Genomic DNA, 21,271 nt, shown 5'->3' on the forward strand with positions numbered 1-21,271 from the left:
TAGATTTGAGAATTTGGAAGAATAGTAAGTCTGTTATAGATTGGTTTAAAGGGATTAGCTATAAGCATAACTGCAATTTTACGCAGTTTGATACTATTGGCTTTTACCCGTCAATATCTAGGCCTTTACTCCTAAAAGCTTTAGACTTCGCCAAGCAGTATGTCAACATCAATAACTCGGAAATTGATATTATCATACATGCAAGGATATCACTTCTTTTTTACAAGGATTCCACCTGGGTAAAGACGAGTGAGGATTCTCTTTTCAATGTACCGATGGGGGCATACAATGGGGCTGAGTTATGTATGCTCATTGGAGCTTATATTCTACACAATCTAAAACTAGAATTCCCGTTTATAGACGCAGGTTTATATAGGGATGACGACCTTATAGTCACCCATAATTTAAACAGCCATGAATCAGATAACCTTAGAAAGGATCTTATTGCTTTCTTCCAAAGGATGGGCTTATGGGTCACGATAGATACTAACCTGAAAGTGTAGACTTTTTTATATGTAAACTTTACTCAACACTTAGCAACTGAATCAGTGGAGGCAAAGATGCCTCTCATTTACTTGACAATTTATGCAGTACATTGCAGAAATCACAATGTAAGTGTATTTCAAAGCAAACTCTTACACTGTTGTACCATTGAATTAGAAATAATGCTCAACTTTTATGCTTGGGTAACCCTACAGCTTCCAACAGCACAACTGTATTCATTTTTGCTTAGATAAAATGACAAAATCGTGGGTGTTAAGTCCCCATGGCGGGGTCTTTCTAACTTGTAAGAAGATGAAATTTTATAAATATTACTTCATTTGTGTCTAATATCTATGGTTAAAATTTCATCAACAGCAAAAATATATGAATTGTCATGGGGCCCTTATGCATAGAATATAATTTCCAAATTTCATAAAGATCCATTCAGTACTTTTGACGTAGTTTTGGATCATAAAAGAAATGACTAAAATTTGGAAGTTAATGCTCCCGTTAGGGTATTTCATATATATATATATATATATATATATATATAGATAGATAGATAGATAGATAGATAGATATACCGGAGTAAACACAAATGTGAAACAAGGTGGAAAAGAGAGTACTCAAATACCAAGGGTAGAGTAATATGCTTTATTTAAAAGCAGTAGAAAATTCAACAAAACCTGTTACTCTGAGTTTCACGTTCCCGTTCGTCGGACAGTTTTTGTTAAAATCAAAAACAAAAACTGTCCGATGAACAGGAACGTGAAACTCAGAGTAACAGGTTTTGTTGAATTTTCTGCTGCTTTTAAATAAAGTATATATAGATATAGATACACACACACACACACACACACATACACAAAGATAAATTGATAGATTACAACTGAGTGGGCAAACAAAAATATGAGACACAGCCTAGTGCTTTTTTTATGTTGATAAGCCTGGTACTTATTCTATTAGTTTGTTCCTGTGAAACCAGTAAGTTATGTGGATGTAAATAAATGAACAGCAGTTGTGAAGCAGTGATGAGGGAGAAACACAAAGACACACATATAGACTTACATATATATATACATACATATATTATTGATTTGTTTCAGTTCCTGTCTACGAAATCCATATATATTGTTGTTGGTATCCTTTTTGTCTCGGGAGACAATGAAGTTGTGCATAAAATAATCTAGTCAGGCTTTTACATTTCATGTCCTAATACATCTCCTTTGTGGCTGTGTGGTCCTATCCTGGACAAACACTCCCTCTGGCAGGTGCCGCAAATGTAGTGAAGACTTTGCCTGGCTGGTTGTAATGTCATAGTTTCTTGTTGACGTCTTTTCTTGTCATTCAATTTTTCCTCTCTCTCTATGTCACTCCTTTGTGTTCCCTCTTTTACGGTACGTCGCCAATCTCCACAGTTGCTGGCAACTGCTTCCCAGTTGGTAATATTGATGTTGCAGGCATTCATGTCCCTTTTGCAAACAGCCTTGTATCATAAGAACGGTCTTCCCACAGACTTAGTGCGCCTAGCAAGCTCTCCGTTGAATATGTCCTTGGGGATTCTGCCATCTTCCATATGGCTAACATGTCCAAGCCATCTCATACGTCTTTGTGTGAGGAGTGCAAACATGCTTGGTATTCCTGCTTGCTTGAGGACATCTTTATTGGGGACATGATTCTGCCATTTGATGCGAAGGATTTTCCAGAGAAAGCGCAGGTGAAAGATATTTAGGCGACGCTCTTGGCGTGTGTATGGCGTCCAAGTCTCACTTCCATACAGTAGAGTGCTAAGTACACATGCCTGGTAAATCTTCATTTTTGTGGTCTTGGTCAGCTTATTGTTGTCCCATGCCCGTTTGGAGAGTTGGGCCATCACAGCAGCTGCCTTGTCAATGCGTATATTGAGCTCAGCATCAAGGGATAGGTTGTAGGTGACAGTAGAGCCAAGATAGGTAAACTTCTCCACCTCCTGTAGTCTGTGGTCTTCAATAAGTATGTTTGGGATGTCCGATGTAGCCTGACCCATGATGTTGGTCTTTTTGAGGCTGATAACTAAGCCAAAGTTGATACATGCTTGTTCAAAACAGTTGATGAGCCTTTGTTGGGCTTCTTCTGTGTGTGATACCAGAGCGGCATCATCAGCAAATAGCATCTCCTTGATCAGGACGCTTCTGATTTTGGTCTTGGCACGCAGACGCGAGAGATTGAACAGTTTCCCATCACTTCTGTGCAGAAACACTCCATCATCTGATGTCTGAAAGGCATGTGACAGCAGCAGTGAGAAGAAGATGCCAAATGTAGGAGCAAGGACACAACCTTGCTTTACCCCATTTTTTCTTTGGAAGGCGGCTGATGTTGAACCATTGTGCTGTATGGTGCCTTGCATATTATCATGGAAAGATTTAATGATCCTCAGCAGCTTTGGTGGACATCCGATCTTTTGGAGCAGGATGAAGAGGCCTTTTCTACTTAACAAGTCAAAGTCCTTTGTCAGATCAATGAAGGCCATATATAATGGCATTTTCTGCTCTCTGAACTTCTCCTGAAGTTGGCGTATGGAGAATATCATGTCAATAGTTGATCTGCTTCTTCTAAAGCCACACTGTGATTCTGGACAAATTTGAGAAGCAAGCAGTTGTAGCCTGGACAGGATAATGCAAGCAAAGGCCTTTCCAACAGTGCTTAGAAGAGATATTCCACGGTAATTGTTACAATCACCACGGTCACCTTTGTTTTGTAAAGCGTAATGATGTTAGCATCCCGCATATCCTGAGGGACTGTACCCTCTTCCCAACACTGACACAGAAGCAGGATGGTATTTTTGCCGGTTTTGATGATCTCTAAGGGGATGGCGTTTTTGCTATAGATGGCAGACTGTCAAGTTCGCACATGACTGGCAAGATCTTGACACCCTCGATTGCAGCCTCAGCTACCGTGGTCTCCCGTGAGTAGAGTACTCCACCCATCTATCCATTTGCTTGCTTTGGTCCTTGATGAGATCTCCAGTAGTTGATTTCAGAGGGGCTGACTTGGTTGCGGATGGACCGAGGGCCTTCTTCAAACCGGCATACATCCCACGGGTGTCGCCACTGTCAGCAGCTGACTGGATACTCTGACAGATTTTCTGCCAATACCTATTTGCACAGCGTCTGGCAGTTAGTTGGGTTTTATTTCTTGCCTTTCTTGCTTCGATAACTGTTTCCAGCTCTGAGAGCCCAGCATTGAACCAATCAGGGTTTTGCCTTTCTCTCATGCCAAAAGTATATATTGATGTGGTATACAAAGCTTCCCTGATATAATTCCACCTACTTTCTGCAGAGGAGGTTGGGCAGCTACTGAGGGCAACTTTGATAGAAACAGCCAAACATTGTCGCAGTGTAGGGTCCGAGGTTCTGGCAGTGTTAATGCATGGTCAGCCCATTTTCTTGGAGTGATGGACATTTTTAGGCAGAATCCTCACCCTGCTTCTTATTAGTGAATGATCTGTGTCACAATCTGCGCTATGGTAACTACGGGTCAGTTGAACAGAATTCAGAAAGGATCTTCGTGTAATGATGAGATCCAGCTGATGCCAGTGGTGAGATCTTGGATGTCTCCAAGATGCCTTGTGGGATGTCTTGTTGACGAAGAATGTGTTAGTGATGCACAGGTTATGGTATGTGCAAAATTCAAGTAGTGTCTGACCATTGTCATTCATGTTGCCAATACCAAAACACATACACTTACATATATACATACATATATTTACGATTGATTTGTTTCAGTTCCTGCCTACGAAATCTATATATATATATATATATATATATGTATGTATACACACACACACACAAAGACAAATTGATATAGATGCAACTGAGTGGGCAAACAAAAATATGAGACACTGCGTAGTGCTTTTTTATATTTTGATAAGCCCAGTACTTATTCTATCAGTTTCTTCTTGTGAAACCAGTAAGTTATGGGGATGTAAATAAATGAACACCAGTTGTGAAGCAGTGATGAGGGAGAAACACAAAGACACACACATAGACCTACATATATACATGCAATTGATTTCTTTCAGTTTCTGTCTACAAAATCCACTGACAAGGCTTTGGCTGGTCTGAGGCTATAGCAGAAGACACATGCCAAGTTACCACACAGTGGAACTGAACTGAGGACCATGTGTTTTGGAACCAAGTTTGTTACCACACAGCCACACCTTCACCTATGTATGTGTGTGTGGGTGTATATATGCATGCATGTATATATGTGTATATATGCGTACATATTACATGTACATCTATATATATATACATCTAGACATATAGATTGAAACTGAGATCTGCGAGAAGGGCAGGATGATGGTCCTACCAACGGTCATCTCAATGAGCAGTTGCTGTTGCTCAAACAAGAGGTCGAGCACCTAAAGTCTGTTGTTGCTCATTTACTGAATAAACAGTCTCCTATTGACGCAGAGCCACTCTTGATTTCTTCCCTGGAGACGTCCAAACCGAAGGGAACAAAATCGAAGCGGCCAAAGAAGGCGAAGGAACCGGCGGTCGTTTCCGCACATGATTGTTCCTGTGCGGATTCTTCCTCATCTGCCTTTTCAGTCCCGGAGGTTCCCCAACCTAATTTGAGGAGCGTAGACTCAAACCCACCTGAAGACCGTTGTTCTCCCAAAAAGAAGAAACATAGTCAAAACTCCAGTGGGGCAGATTTAGCTACGAAACCTGCTCACAATAAAATCTGTTTGGATTCTCCCTCACTTGTCCTTCCCATTAATGCCATTGCTCAACCAATTCTGAACGATCTTGATGTGAGTTCATCTGGGGAGTGGTCCTCCCCCAAACCGAAGAAGAGGCAGTGCAGTTCCAAACCAGGCGGGAAAGTTATGACCACTAAACCCATTCTGATCGACCCCAAAGGCCGACATAAGTCTGATGGCTATGAAACCACCCTTTCGAAATCATCCAACGAAGAATCGAATGCCACAGCTCATAGTAGAGAACAGAAAGACCATTTTGCCCACTCAAGATCAGCAATCATTTATGGTAAAGCTGAATCCACCTGTGATACAGGCATAAACCGCCTAAAAGAAGACATAAGTTTTGTTTCCGTTTTAGTTGGAGAATTGTTCTCTGTCAACGAAAATGTCAGTATCCATAAGGTCGCTTGGCTAGGAAGATTCCAAGCGAACTCAACCTCAGACACAAGACCACGCCCAATAAGAGTAATCTTTTCTTCCAATCAGGAGGCTTCAACCTTTCTGAACAGAGCTCAGATGCATGCCTGGGAGGACCCCAATATGGGTTTTTGCGAGGAATACTCACTGAGAGAGAGAATTCGCCGGAGAAACCTAATATCCAAACTGAAGATGAGAAAACAGATGGGAGAGAAGGGTTTACACATCCAAGATGGACAAATAATCAAGTCCTACCTCTGATCGCATGCTGTAGTGCTGACAGGGAAAGTGAATTGAGGGCAAATCGAAGTAAATTAGATACCCCCGTCAACGATGCTATCTCTGATACCCCTTATTCTGCTTGTTCCCCAACTCCCGCCCCTCAAACTTCACAGCTCAGCATCGTCTATACCAACTCGTGCTCCTTATTTCCAAAGTTCAGCGAACTATTTACACTAGCCATGCGTGATTCCCCTGATGTGATAGCTATCACTGAGACTTGGCTGACTCCAGCAGTAAAGGACTCAGAAATCCACCTACAGGGCTACGCCCTCTTCAGATGTGACAGAGAAAAAAGGTGAGGTGGAGGTGTTGCTGTGTATGTTAAATCTGATCTCAAACCATCCAGCGGTATTCTACCCACTAATGCTCAACCTACAACAAAATTCAATGCCGTCTATTGCAAGCTGAGCCTATCCGGGTTTTGCCTGCACGTGTTAGTTGTCTACAGGCCGCCTCTTGCTGACCCCCAGGACGATGCTCATTTACTCGAAGCGATAAGATTCGTTTCAGCTTCTCATGACTGTTTGATATTAGGAGACTTCAACGCTCCCACGATCGATTGGCCCGCATCAATTTGTACATCATCTTCCTGGTTCGGCCAGGCCCTTCTTGACGTGGCTGAAGATTGTTTTCTATCGCAACATGTTGAATATCCGACAAGGCATCGGTCTGGGCAGCAGCCATCTATGCTGGATCTGGTATTCTCCCGCTATCCAAGATCAGTCTCAGACGTATCTGTGTGCGCCTCTCTTGCCAAGAGTGATCATGCGGTCCTGAAGTTCGTCATGCACACAACTTTTTCTACACCCACGACTACTTTGCTGCCACGTAGAGTCTTCTCTGCAATTAATCTCGAAATTCTAACCGAGGCTTCTGCGCTTCTGGACTGGCGATCCCTGATGACGTTGTCCTCAGTTGACGAACTATGGTCATCCCTCAAAGCATATGTAATCTGGTTGACTGACCAAGCAGTTCCCGTTGGGCTTCCCAAGAAGAAGAAACACAAGCCCTGGGTGACGAAGAAGGTTAAACGAGAACTTCAACTCAGAGATATTGGTTGGGCTGAATTCAAAAATCTGGATTCGATTGCAGCTTTTGAGGTACACAAAACTCAACGAGACCGGGCCGTGAAAATTGAAAAGGAAGAACGCTTCAGATATGAATACAAAATCGCGGCAAACGCCAGTAGCAATCCAAAAACCTTCTTTGCCCATGTCCAACGGAATTCCCGCTTGAACAACCAAATTGCAACATTGGTAGACTCAACAGGCGTATCGATTGAGGACCCTTATCAACAGAGTCAATTATTTGCCGAGGCTTTTTCAACTATTTTCAAACAAGATGATGGTCGTGAACCCCCTCCATTTGATAGATCAGTACCTCCAATGCTTCGATTGGTCATCACGCGGGACGAAGTCGAACGCATTATTCAAGGCCTCGATGTCAACAAGGGTCATGGCCCTGACGGCATACACCCATGGGTTATCAAAGCGTTGGCTCTGGTCATCTGCGAGCCCTTAACACGTCTATTCAATATGTCATTGGCGAAAGGGAGCCGCAAAGACCTGCTTAACTACCGACCAGTTTCCCTTACATCAATAATCAGCAAGATGTTCGAAACCATCCTTAAGAAAAGTATGATGCTCCACCTCCAAAACACAGCCTCTATCTCTGATTCCCAACATGGCTTCATGCCAAAGAGATCATGCTTGTTCAACTTACTGGTAATGGAAGAATTGGTGACGCGCATCCTCGATGATAGTGACACTGTTGACATCGTTTTATTGGACTTTGCCAAAGCTTTTGACTCGGTAAACCACCGCCTATTACTTGTCAAGCGTCGAGCATATAGTTTCCATTCGGATATTGTATGATGGGTTGGCGCCTTCCTCTCAGATCGCTCCTTCCAAGTCCAAGTTAATGGTTCGCGGTCCAACGTCTCCAGTGCAAGCAGTGGCGTGCCTCAAGGTTCAGTGCTTGGGCCCTTATTGTTCTTAGTCTTCATAAATGACTTGCCCGATGACCTCACGCAACACACCCTTCTATTTGCCAACGATGTCAAACTGGTCGCTCCTCGCGGTGATATAGAGGATCTTCGTCGATGCCTCCACCAAATTTGGAGATGGTCTAACAAATGGGACCTGTGTCTCAACGTGTCAAAGTGCTGTCATCTGCCTATTGGCTCTCCTCCTGCAACTCAACTTGATTTTGAGCCGGGTCGTCTGCTGCTGGAGAGGACCGATCAGGTAAAGGACCTGGGTATCTTGGTGGATTCCTCCTTTTCGCCTTCGGCCCAGTGCGTCCATGCTGCCAACAAAGCACGCGAAATTCTGTTCTTGATTCGACGGTCATTCGGAATGCTCACAGCAGCCATATTCCTACCGCTCTCTGTCACGCTGGTGAGACCCATATTGGCATACGGGATTCAAGCCTCTTCTCCTTATCTCCTCAAAGACATACTGCATCTCGAAAGAGTCCAGAAGCTGGCTACCCGCATGGTTCTTGGTCTCAAGAATTTGTCTTATGAAGAAAGGCTGAAGACGCTCGACCTTTATTCTCTAGAAAAACGACGACGCCGTGGAGATCTCATTCTTGCTCACAACATCATAAGCGGAAAGTGTAACCTCTCGAAAGAGCTGTTCTTCACTCATGCTCCAGAGCGTCGGCTGCGGGGTCATTCCGAAAAGCTCTATCTGCAACGATTTCATCTCAATCGAAGGAGAGGGGCTTTCTCCGTCCAGGTTGCGGATCCGTGGAATAAGCTGCCAGACAAGATGGTGAAGATGCCGACGACCGCTCGGTTCAAAGTCTCCCTTGACCTCAAGTGGCCTGAACTCTTTACATGAACACCACCCTGTACATAACTCCATGTCCCCCTACATGGCCTTGCTTTTTGCTTTTTGAGCCAAAAAATTAACTAACTAACATACATGTATATCTATAGAAATACATCTATACATATACAGCTATACACATACATGTATACATATACAGCTATATATATACATGTGTATATATATATATATATATATATATATATATATATATCAAGTAAAGAAACACCGTTTTGACCCTGTGCTCGAGGAGATCCATTGAGTCAAGGACACCAACATCAAAAATCAATGGAAACTGCAGTTGTGATCCCTGTGCCGGTGGCAAGTAGAAAGCACCATCCGAATGTGGCCGATACCAGCACCGCCTAGAGTGGCTTCCGTGCTGGTGGCACATAAAAAGCACCATCCGAACGTGGCCGATGCCAGCGCCACTCTGACTGGCCTCCGTGCCGGTGGCACGTAAAAAGCACCAATCCAATCATGGCCGTTGCCAGCCTCGCCTGGCACCTGTGCCGGTGGCAGATAAAAAGCACCCACTACACTCACGGCGTGGTTGGCGTTAGGAAGGGCATCCAGCGGTAGAAACACTGCCAGATCAGGCTGTAGCCTGGTGCAGCCTTCTGACTTCCCAGATCCCCGGTCGAACAGTCCAACCCATGCTAGCATGGAGAACGGACGTTAAATGATGATGATATATATATATATATATATATATACATCCATATACATACAATAGAGAGATGTTTTTGTTTCACTTTTAACACATAATACTGAAATAGTGGAGAAGATATGATATTGCTGTGGGCTCGCCCTAAGCAAGAAGTTTAACATTTTTTTGCTGATGACACTCCCCGGACCCTAAGTAAGGCATGTGTAAAATTTGAATGAAATTGGTTGTGTAGTTCTCAAGTTTTAGGGAAACACATAGACAGACAGACAGACACACATTCTCAGTTTTATGTATATAGATATAATAAAAGTTAATAAAATAAAATAGAAATTAATAATCTTATATTTATTTTGTAAACAAATAATACAATATTACATATGCATTTTATAATGTTTCTTTTTTTTTCTGAAACTCGCTGCATACCAGCAGCTGATGGCTTGCAGACTGGCAGTGGTCCACGGACCACCACTTTGAGTAGCTCTGCCTTACAGGACATCAGAGGCAACAATAAGTCTATGGAAGGAGTTATATTAGTATTATCAGGAGACTTCAGACAGACATTACCAGTCATTCTAAGATGAACAAGATCTGATGAAATAAAAGCATGCATTAAGTCTCCACACCTATGGAATAAAGTACTGAAATTCTCCTTCAATACTAACATGTGAGCTTTATTACATGGGGACCAATGTACAAAACAGTTTTCAATCTGGCTCCTCCAATTAGGAAATGAGAAAGTACCATTTGATGGGAACGATGAGATCAGTTTGGCTCATATTGCTATCCTGGTGAATTCCCCAGTTGAATTGAAGAACTTTCCAGACTTAATCAATAATTATAATTCACATAAATGGTTGTGTGAAAGGGCAATTCTTGCTCCAAAAAATGAGACAGTAGCAAAGATTAACCATGAATTAATTAATAAGATTCCAACAGTTGATTCAGTCCTTGATGAAAATAAAGCTGTCCATTACCCAACAGAGTTCCCTTGAGCCACCTGGAACTCCTCTACATAAATTTTTTCTGAAGGTCAGAGTCCCAATAGTGCTTCTAAGAAATTTAGATCCTCCTAAATTATGCAATAGGACAAGGTTGATTGTGAAGACATTATCACCTAATGTGACAGAAGCTACAATCATCACTGGATGTGTCTCTGGGGAAGAAGTTTTCATACAAGAATTCCAATCAAACCAACAGATGTACCATTTGAGTTCAAACGAACGTAATTCCCAGTGTGACTTTGCTTTGCAAAGTCTATTAATAAAGCTCAAAGTCAGCCTTTGAAATCTACTGACTTGCTTTGCTCATGGTCAACTTTATGTTGGTGGCTCCAGGGTAGGTAATTTGCAAGACTTATTTGTCTGTGCTCTAAACCAGAAAACAAAGAATGTTGTTTACCCAGAAGTTCGTATGTAATTTCCTTCAACATATGTCGTAGAATTTATCTCCTCTCATAAAAGTGGTAAATTTTGTATTTTTGTTTTTTATTATTATTATTATTATTATTATCATCATCATTATCATTATTATTATTATTAGTAATTCAGAATTGATTTCCCAATTAAAGAATAAACTGAATTTAGAATAACAAATTTCTATACAACATATTTTGCTTTTTTCTTCTAATATATATGGAAAAATTTAATTCACGGGCAATGCTGGGTGCCCCTGCTAGTATATATATATATATATATATATATATATATATATACACACACACATATGTATATATACATATATATATGTATATATGTGGAGATGCAATGGCCCAGTGGTTAGGGCAGCAGATTCACAGTCGTAGGATTGTGGTTTCGATTCCCACACTGGGCGTTATGAGTGTTTATTGAGCGAAAACATGTAAAACTCCACGAGGCTCTAGCAGTGGGTGGTGGCAATCCCTGCTGTAATCTTTCACCACAACTTTCTCTCTTTCTTCTGTTGGCCCGCTCGCTTAGCCAGCGGGGTGACATTATTTGAAGGCTAAAACAATGCGAAGCGCATTGTGACCAGCGATGTGTAGCAACATCTGATAGCCTGGTTGGTCTCGTGATATATAGTTGGAATTTACAAAAAACAAAAGACGAAGACACATGTGTAAACAACAAACAGGTGTATTAGTTTAATGCTTGGGAAGGTGAGAAGGTCTTTTACGTTTCAAGCCTACACTCTTCAACAGAAAGGAACACAAGAAAATAAACAGAGAGAGAATAAAAAAAGAAAGCTTTAGTAGCTAGTGGTCAATCATGACAATAGCTGGACAGACAGAAGAGCTAGGAAGAACGGGACAAAATAGTGCAGATCTCAAAATGAAGGTGCGCATGCGTATGTGAGAGCGTGTATGTGCATGTGGTTAGGGGCTGGTGACCTTGATGTGTGAGCGTGTGCATGTCTAGGTGTGTGGATGGTGGTGTGGTTGCTGGGAAGTGGTCAGTGCTGGTATGTGCGGGGTGGTGTGTTGTGTGTGGGGGATGGAAGGGATGGGGTAGGATGTTTAGGGTGGGGTGATGATGAAGGGAGAGGGTGTAAGGGTAGGTAGGAGTGAAGAGAGGAAGTAGGTGTCAGAACAAGAGTGGAGAGGAGAGGTGGGTAGAAGTGAAGAGAGGAAGTAAGTGTGAGAGGAAGAGAGGAGGGAGTTAGATGAAGAGGGGAAGGGAGTTGAGCTCATGTGATGCAAAGGAGCAAAGAGAGAAGATTAATCCCTGTTCACGGCGAAGACGGGAGTACAGATGGCCCCTGTGCAAGGACAATCTGAACACAGACAGGTGTTGTAAAGAATGACTGGTAGAGCAGTAATGGCATGAGACTGGGGTGTTGTTGCCGAGTCTGATGTCTCGGAGGTGTTCCACAAACCAGTCAGCCAAGCGGTGTCCCATCTGACCGATGTACAGCGAAGGACAGATAGAGCTGGAGATGCAGTAAATGACATTGCTAGAAGTGCAGGTGAAGGAGACAGTGATATGATAGGGTCGATGATGGGTGCCTGTGAAGATGGTGGTGTTGGAGAGGTAGGGGCAAGTGCAGCAGTGTGGGCAGGAGCAGGGGAATGAGCTGGGTTAGGAGGTGGGGTTAAGGAAGAAACTGTGCACCAGGAAGTCACATAGGTTGTGGGCTCATTTGAAGGAGGGGTAGGCTAAGGAAGACGAAGTGGCGGGGTCGGACTGGAGTCACCGGAAGGCTCGGAGAATGGTGCATTGGAGATGTTGGGTGGAAGGGTGGTAGGTGAGGGGAAATGGGAGATGGGTGACGGCAGGACAGATGCATGGTCCATGGAACGTGCTCTGGCAAGGGCGGTGTGGATAGTGGTGAGGGGACATCTACGAAGGATGAAGTGGTGAGCCATGAGTTGAAATGGAATCTCAAAGTCATGATTGTCACTGCAGAGCCTGCACAGATGAAGGAATTGGGAGTAGGGGATGGAGAGCTTAGTGTGTTTAGGGTGGGAGGAGGAAAAGTTGAGGCATGTTAGTCGGTGTTTTTGTAGTGGATGGAGGTGGTGAGAGTGGAGTGATGAATGCTGACCGAAATGTCAAGAAAGGCGATAGAAGTGTCGGAAATAGTGCAGGAGAATTTGAGGGCAGGATGGAAAGATTTGACAAAAGAGAGGAAGGAGTCTAGTTTTTCGCAGGAGAGTGAGGTCACACCGATACAGTCGTCAATATAATGACCGTACAGTTCAGGAGTGGGACCAGTGAATCTTGAGAATATTCGAGCCTCAATGTAGCCAATGAACAGGTTCACATAGTTGGGGACCATTCTCATTCCCATATGTGAGTGTGTGTGTGTGTATGTATGTATAGTAAAAAAGTGGAGAAAAAACAAACAAAGGTGAGGATGTAGCACAAGTAATGATGTATTAATATGACGCTCTGTGAAAGAAGAGAGTTGTTTTACGTTTTGAGTATAGCTCTTTGATGGAGACAAGAAAAACAGGAAAGTCCAAAGAGAAAGAAGGAAGAATGCTGGGAAAATCACCAACAGTCCACGTGTGGTTACATTTCTGAAGTGACCAGAAGTAGGAGAAAAAGTGCTTTCTGGGACAAGAGAGTGTGAAGATGATCAGTATGTATGTATGTGTGTGTGTGTGTGTGTGTGGTAGCAGGTGTATGTATGGTAGCGTGTGTGTATGCATATTATTATACATATTAAGCAGAGCATAAACTATAGAAAAATTGCATGTACTTACTCTTTATTGAATATATGAAGCAAAATTATCAATCAGAAACATGCGCTTCATGTTTTTTGGAACGTTTTCAATACTGGGACGTATTTGAGATGCAATGAAGCCTCTCTCTTTTTTTGGATTTGATGTTATTGAGGGTTGAAAAATCTCAACTGACATAAATACAATAAAAATAATTGCATCAAAATGGATAAAGCTGTTTTTGCTACTGAGGGGTATTCTCCTATAAGAGCAATCCAAAATGTATAAAAAGGTAACTCAGCATAATTGATTTTAAGTCTGCGTTCACTGGATATAGATGCCAATTCCTCTTCTTCACATATTTTCAGACCAATATTAGATGAAATTTTTATGAAGAGATTTTGTACCCAATTATACTCTTCTGTGTTCAATGACGGAAAATAAGTTTATTTCTTCTTCCAGATCTGTCAAATATTCAAATACAATAGAAATAATTTCTTTTATGCCGCTTTTATGTATTAAGGGAAACATTTCGAAGTTACCACTCCCAGCTCTATTTTTCCTGATTGCAACTTTCTGTTGAAGTGAGAATGTTTTCATTTCTACCTTTCATACCTGTGTTGGCGTTATTAAGCAAATATCTCTGCAAAATATTCCAGCTTGGAAACCAAAATTTCATATTGTAGATATTCCAAGAAGCGTTCATGTTTTTCTTCTTTAAAAAATGCTTGCAATTCCTTCTGGAGTTCATGTATGCAACGTAGCATCTTACCTTTTGAAAGCCATTTGACTGTTGTGTGTAAATGTAAGCGCTTGTGCTGGGAATCCATATCAATACAAATTTGTTCAAATAAGCGACATTTCAACAGCCCCTTTTTAATATAATTAACAATTTAATACTTGCTTTAACTCAACTGGTGTTGTTTTTGAAACTAATACCCTACTATGTAGGAAGCAATGAATATGTATAACATTAGGATTTTTCTGTTGTATGAACAATACAAAACCTTTAATAAAGCCTATCATAGATGGTGCCCCATTGGTACATATTCCAACACATGAACTGGATAGATTCCATTTTTCGAGGCAAGCAGATAAAATGTTGAAAATATTTTGACCTCTTGTAGTGGGTGGCATTTCTTTGCAACAAAAGAACTGATTTATGATTTGGTTACCATCAATAAAGTGAATAAATGTAATTGTGCTTTGTTGCTCCTATGGATTGTATTATTTGAGAGCAGAATCTTGCTTTTTCTTGCTCAGCTTCATCACTCAATATGGTTTTAACCATCTTTCTACAAGTGGGTAAGATAATCGGCTCGGCTAAAGTATGCAATTTCGTTTGTAGTGCAACCATTTTGGTTATCTCAATAGATGCTGCTTGAGCCTTTTCAGAAGCATTCATCCTTTTTTGAAAATAGTTTCTATGTTTCTAGCAGTCTTTGGAAATAATTCAGATCTTTACATTGAAGATGTGAATGTTTAGGCGTAAAATGTCTTTTCAACTTGCTGGGCAACATGCCTTCGTTAGACATCTTTTCACCACAAACAACACAGAGCGGAAGAGGTCGATCCTCTTTGCCAGTCCAATGAAACCCACACTTGAAATAGCTATGGCAATATTTACGATTAGGTCAAGCTTTTGCATTATTGTCACTACGCTTAATTGCTTTTGACGAACATTCACTTTCAGATTCATAATCGTCACAGTTATGTTTTCTCTTAATAAGCTTTTCCATTTTATAAGTAAATTAGTTTGTTAATATGAATTGTCTCACACAAAAAGCACAGATCACTAACAGAGTCAAACTGAGACTGAGACAAGTGACCAGTGAGCTGTGAAAAGTGGCAGTGTGACGCATATTATTGGACTCTTTTGAGAAGTCTTGCAAAATTAATTGAAAAGATGAAAATTCTCGTCACTATATGAATGAAAAAAATTGAAATAGAGCCTCAATACATGAGGATGTATTAAAAGATTGAGTTTAATGTTGTATATTTCAATAGCTTATTTTTCAAATTTAGTATTGAAATGAAAACTACTGAAGCTATGACTGAAATCAACTGAAACATAGTCGTGCACTGAATATGTCCATAAGACATCAATTTAGAGGATAGATTGATGCTAATGTAGTTCTTATCCATATAAAGTTTCAGATTCAAAATTGAATAAAACTGTCATACCATAATTAGCCTAAATGTATTGAATGGCACAACCACCTTTCATTCTTAGTTTAGAATTTCGATTTGTATTTTTCATATTTTGAAATATAATCTTACTTTTTCGAGAGGCACCTAAGAGGCAAAGATGAAAAGGCTGAATCTGTTTCTGTTTTGCCCTTATATAAAGTTTGCCATCACGAGCCTCGTTGTGGTCTTGCACATGGTAAATGGATGCAAGTGAGGTCTTGCTCCAGTCTCAGAGATGGCAATGGCTGCCACGAGATCTCATCCAATATGGCGCTGACTGCTTGTGCTACTACAAGGACTCCCCCCCCAGAGTGTGACAGTGTGAAAACAGAATAATTGGAGCAGGCACAAGAAAGAACAAAGATGGTAACTGATCACAACCAACAAGATCATCATCATCATCATCATCGTTTAACATCCGTTTTCCGTGCTAGCACGGGTTGGACGGTTTGACTGGGGTCTGGGAAGCCAGGGGCTGCACCAGGCTCCAGTCTGATCTGGCAGTGTTTCTACAGCTGGATGCCCTTCCTAACGCCAACCACTCCGCAAGATATGGTACAAAAATGTGACAAGTCAAATAGAAAAATAATTGCAAGAAATATAAATTGGCATGCACAAAATTTGACAAAATGTTCAATGGCAGAGTATTGGAACTGTTCAGTAACACAAGAAAGCAATTGTCTGTCACAGGAAACGCAAAAGAGATTGTCAGATATAAATAGTTTTAGTGAGTTTTTTGGATCAATGCACAGTGCGGCCAGTCTTGGTGACATAGGGTTTGTTTGTGTTAGGTAGTGGCGACGAAGGTGTAGGTGATGGTGTGGTCAAAGGTGCATGTGCAGGTGGATGTGTAGATGGTTGTAAAGTATCAAAGGCGGGCATGTTTGGGGTGTCATGGAAGGATGTGGACACCTCAAAATGTGCCCTTTTAAGTCTATTGACCGACACTGTCTCTGCCCGATCATTTGTCGAGACTAAAGTTTTGGGTGTGCATGATAGCACATGAACTGGTCCCTTATAAAGAGAAATGAGAAGTCCTCTGACAGAACTATCCAGAACAAAAACATGAGTCCCTTGTCAATATCCGGAGGGATGTGAGAGGGAATAGACTGGTCACGCGGATGCATGGATGGAAGACTTGAGAAATACGAGCGAAGTCTGGTGACATACGACGTTGAATCAGGAGGTGACGAGTTATCTGCCACTAACATTGTACCAAAGAGTGCCAGGGGGGTACTGTAAAGGAGTTCAGCAGAGGAGAAACCTAAGTCTGCTTTAACAGCAATGCAACAATCTAGAAGAATGACAGGCAGAAATTCTGTCCTAGACTGCGGGTCAGAAGTGGCGTGTAGGGCAGCCTTCAATTCCCTGTGAAAACGTTCAGCCATCCCGTTGGAGGCTGGGTGGTAACTGGTTGTACGAAAGTGATGAACTCCTAGGATTCATGATAATTCACGAAATAGGGAAGCCTCGAACTGGTGTCCGTGATCAGTGGTTATTTCAGCAGGGACACCAAAGTGAGCAATCCAATTAGAAATGAAAGCTCGAGCAACTGACTCAGTGGAAATGTCCACTATTGGAATGGCCTCTGGCCAATGAGAGAAATTGATTGACACAAACTGTGATTGACAGGCCATGGTCCAACCAGATCAATATGGACATGGCGAAAGCAAGTCTCCAGAGGAGAAAACTGTCTAAGAGGAGTGCGAATATGCCTGTGGATTTTAGAATGCTGGTACTTTACACAAGAGCGTGCCCAATCGGTGATCATCTAGCACATATTAGGTCAGAAAAACCGAGCCGTAATAAGCTTCACCAAGGCAACGACGCCAGGATGTGACAGTGAGTGCAAGGCATCAAACACGGAGTGCTGGTGGTTTTCAGGTACAAACGGTCTGGGAGAACCAGTAGCTGTGTCACAAAGAATGGTGCCTTCAGCAGTTGGTAGGGGGAGATAGGCAAACTTGCAACAGGACAACTTGGTAGAAGCTAAATCCAAAGTGTCCAGGGCTGGCTGATCCTGCGCAATGGCAGTTAAATCGATTGCAGCCCACAGGAAGATGACAGAGTGCGTCGGCAGGCACATTCTCCGTTCCAGGTATGTGCTGAATGTCACTCGTGAACTGGGAAATGTAGTCCATATGACAAAAAGCACAAGGCGAGTGCTTGTCTGATTTATATGACAGAGCAAACATAAGAGGCTTGTGATTAGTATAAATCACAAAATCTCAGCCCTCGAGTTGATGTTGAAAATGACGAATTGACAGGTAGATTGCCTAGAGCTCGCAATCAAATGTACTGACGTTCAGCTAACTTTAATTGACGAGAAAAAACGTCAAAGGTTTAGTCTGATTGTCTACGGTGTGCTGTAAAACAGCACCAACCGCAGAATCCGATGCATCAACAGTTAAAGAGAGCAGATCGTCGGGAACTGGATGTGCAAACAAAGGGACAGAAGCTATTTCCTTCTTGATTGACTCAAAAGCAGATAATGCCTCGGAAGATAAAGTAATAGGAGAATTCTTTTTTGCATTTGCTTGCAATAGCTGAGTCAAGGGAAGTAACTTGTCTGTACAATCACGAATGAAGCATCTGTAGAAGTTGAAGACTCCCCAAAAATGGCGGAGTTGGCATAGTGAAGTGGGGGTACGATGCACTGAGTTGCATCGACTTTGGAAGAGAGAGGTCTGATCCCATTGGAGTTGATATAATGCCCCAGAAATTCCAGAGAGGACTGCCCGAAAACACACTCATCGGGGTTGATTCACACATTGTAGGCGCGAAGATGCTGAAAGAGTTGATTTAAGTGTTGGAGGTGATTCTCACGTATGTTGCTTGCAATGAGTATGTCATCAACATAAGCAAACACAAAATCAAGTCCACGGGCAACTTCGTCGATAAATCTTTGGAACGTGCTCTTGGCGTTTCGCAGACCGAAGCTCATAAAAAGGAACTCGAAGCTGCCAAAAGGAGTAGTGGTGGCAGTTTTTGGTACATCCTCAGGATTGACCAGTATTTGGTGATAGGCACAAACAAAATCGACCTAAGAAAAAATAGTACAACCGTGCAAATTAGAGAAGTCCTGGAGAATTCTTATGGGATAGCGATCGGGAACAGTGACTACATTCAAACATCTGTAATCGCCCACCGGGCAAAAATCTGAATCCGCTGGTGGAGGGCGAATAAGGCCAAGCTGGCACATATGCTCAAACTCGGACCTAGCCTTCTTAAGACGGTCAGGAGCAAGTCACTGCGGGCGTGAAAAGACAGGTGGCCTAGTGGTGGTAATTTAGTGGAGAGTTGAGTGAGTAGGTTTTGCCGTTTGGAATAGCTGATCCACCAGCTCTGGGAAAGAAGCTAAGAGTGAATGAAATGCATCACCAGTAGTGGCAACAAAAAATGAAGGACTGAGAACAGCATTGGTAGTGGCCTTTGCAGGTGTAGACAAAGACGTAGAACCATCAACAAGTCTCTTTCGCCTGACATCTACCAACAGGTTAAAATTGTTCAAAAGATCCACACCCAGAACAGGATGTGGGAGATCAGCTATGACAAAAATCCACCTAAAATCCCGGCAAAGGGTAATGTCAATATTTAATGAAATTTGTCCATAAGTCGCAATGGGAGACCAATTGACCGTGTGCAAGGTGATCTCTGAGCAATTTGTCTTGTCTGTAGCGAGACACAAAGGCCAAATAGAGCAACTAGAACCTGTGTCAACCATAAACGCCTGATTAGACACGCAGTCCTTCACAAAAATTGCCCGATTTGAGTTTGATTGGCCGGAAGTGCTGGACGTGCTCAAGCCCGCCAATGGGAAAGAGCAAGGCCGGATTGCATTTGCAGGCTTTATGCTGATACCTGGCGTGGTACCAACATAGACAGGAGCTAGTTGAAGAGGAATCGGTCGAGCGTGAACGGGACTGGCTTCGACTGCGACAATGCAAAGAGTTGTTGCCCCCCCCCCCCCCCATAGTGCATCCATTCGGTGTGTTAAGGAGGCAAGTTTCTCCAAGATATCATCCTGTAATGAGGAAGATGCAGCGGAGGAAATCTCTGAGCAAGAGCAGGCATGGCGAGGTGCTGGCTGGATAGCGAACTCTAAAATCTTATCAGCCATGGTAGCTAGTTGATCCATGGTGTTGGTATCAACCGCTGTGGCTAAAATGGTTTGCACATTAGGAGGTAGCTGAGAGAAGAAAAGCTTCCGTAAAAGTGAGCTGTTCTCAGTCATGTCGCTGAGCTCGCAGAGATGCCGTAAAAATTGAGACAAAAGTGTTGTTGGAAATAGTAGTGTGTGCGAGAGAAAAAAAATTTTCTGAACAAAATTTATAGAATTGTGTACTGAATGCACAAACAAGAAAAATTTTGTGGCTAAACCTGTGTGTGTGTGCTGAAAGAAAACAAATAAATGCAAAAAAAAAAACCCTCTGTAATGGTATGTGTGTGCTTGTACCAATAAATATTTTTTCTTTTGTCAGTTAAAAAATCGCCAGAAAGTGACGCGCGACCGGTAAAATTCTGTTTCCACGTGGGGTAATTAGCTTGTGAACTGGTATTGTTGCGTTTCACCACGTGAGGTAATCCGAATATTGCAGTAGACAAGAACGATGGCTGGAAGGTGATGGTCGGCTTGGTAGAAGTTGATGGACAGCTGAAGTTGTGGCCATTGATGTGTTTACCAGTTGGAAGCGAGTGAAAACTGCCAGACCGTGATTCGGTTGAGGCACCTATGCGATGAAGCTTGTGGCTGCCGAAAAATAACCTTTTCTACGTCGGGGGGGGGTTACCATTTTATAATGGATGGCAAGGTTTATGATATCGGGAGAATATCGCCTTCCTCCATTATCTCTTTTTGTTCTTTGTGTAGTTCGTGTAGGCAGGCGAAGAGATAAGACTTCAAGTACAAATGCAATTTACAACTGTTTTTTTTACAGTGTTCACAGGAAAGGTGAAGTGTGCTGCTCTCAGCAATCATCTTTAGCTGTGTGCATTGTGTAGTAGCTCCATTAGTGCAAGCACATTGCCTCTGGAGGCACAACATACAGACAGGCCCAGCCAATGGAGTACGATCAGCAAGCACTGCTGCTAAGAGGCAGAAAGGAAAAGGCTCAATCTGTTTCTGTTTTGCCCTTATATACAATTTGCCATCACGAGCCTCTTGTCTCACTCCAGTCTCGGAGATGGCAATTGCTGCCGTGAGATCTCATCCATTATGGCGCTGACTGCTTGCGCTGCTACACAGTAAATGCAGCTTGAAGAAGTGTGGAAGGAGTTCCTAATGTAGGGGGTTTGCTGGTTGGATCCAGTGAAAGGACAGGTGTGGCAACAGGATCTGGAGCAAAGAAAAGATGTGGGTTGGATTGGAATGTTGGAGGAGGGAGCTTCGGACCAGTAGATTGCTTAGGTTATGGGTGAGTTTGAAGGAGGGCAAGGGTAGGTTGGAGAAAATGGGGAGGGTAGTGGGATCTAGCTGGAGGCGACGGAAGGCTCACATGATCTTCCGA

General features: G+C 42.4%; 1 protein-coding gene across 1 annotated transcript in view; it reads left to right on the forward strand.

Annotated features, from left to right (window-relative positions):
* The first annotated feature begins 14,028 nt into the window (after positions 1-14,028).
* LOC115212167 (HORMA domain-containing protein 1-like) overlaps positions 14,029-21,271 on the forward strand; it is a 557,209-nt gene continuing 549,966 nt past the window's right edge. The window contains exon 1 of the mRNA XM_036502711.1: positions 14,029-14,040. The gene's annotated coding sequence lies outside the window, so the exon portion shown is untranslated. The remainder of the gene's footprint in view (positions 14,041-21,271) is intronic.

This window comes from Octopus sinensis, linkage group LG5 (genome assembly GCF_006345805.1).
Source record: "Octopus sinensis linkage group LG5, ASM634580v1, whole genome shotgun sequence".
Classification (NCBI taxonomy): Eukaryota; Metazoa; Mollusca; class Cephalopoda; order Octopoda; family Octopodidae; genus Octopus; species Octopus sinensis.